The sequence below is a fragment of the Rhincodon typus genome, chromosome 1 (assembly GCF_021869965.1).
Source record: "Rhincodon typus isolate 14 chromosome 1, sRhiTyp1.1, whole genome shotgun sequence".
In the NCBI taxonomy this organism is placed as follows: Eukaryota; Metazoa; Chordata; class Chondrichthyes; order Orectolobiformes; family Rhincodontidae; genus Rhincodon; species Rhincodon typus.
This window is the reverse complement of record NC_063332.1, coordinates 174359266-174359734: the sequence shown is the minus strand read 5'-3', so window position 1 is coordinate 174359734 and position 469 is coordinate 174359266.

Sequence of the window (469 nt, the reverse complement as noted above, 5' to 3'; positions counted from 1 at the left end):
CCCCTCCCTATCTCTGTCACCCACTTCCAGTCCCTACACCCCTCCCTGTCTCTGTCACCCAATTCCAGTCCCTACACCCCTTCCCTATCTCTGTCACCCCCACCATCCCCTACACCCCCTCTCTATCTCTGTAACCTCCTCCAGCCCCTACACCCCTCCCTATCTCTGTCACCCACTTCCAGTCCCTACACCCCTCCCTGTCTCTGTCACCCAATTCCAGTCCCTACACTCCCTACACCCCTTCCTATCTCTGTCACCCAATTCAAGTCCCTACACCCCCTCCCTATCTCTGTCACCCCCTCCAGCTCCTACACCCCTTCCCTATCTCTGTCACCTCCTCCAGCCCCCTACACCCCTCTCTATCTCTGTCACCTCCCCCAGCCCCTACACCCCTTCCTATCTCTGTCACCCAATTCCAGTCCCTACACCCCCTCCCTATCTCTGTAACCTCCTCCAGCTACTACACCCC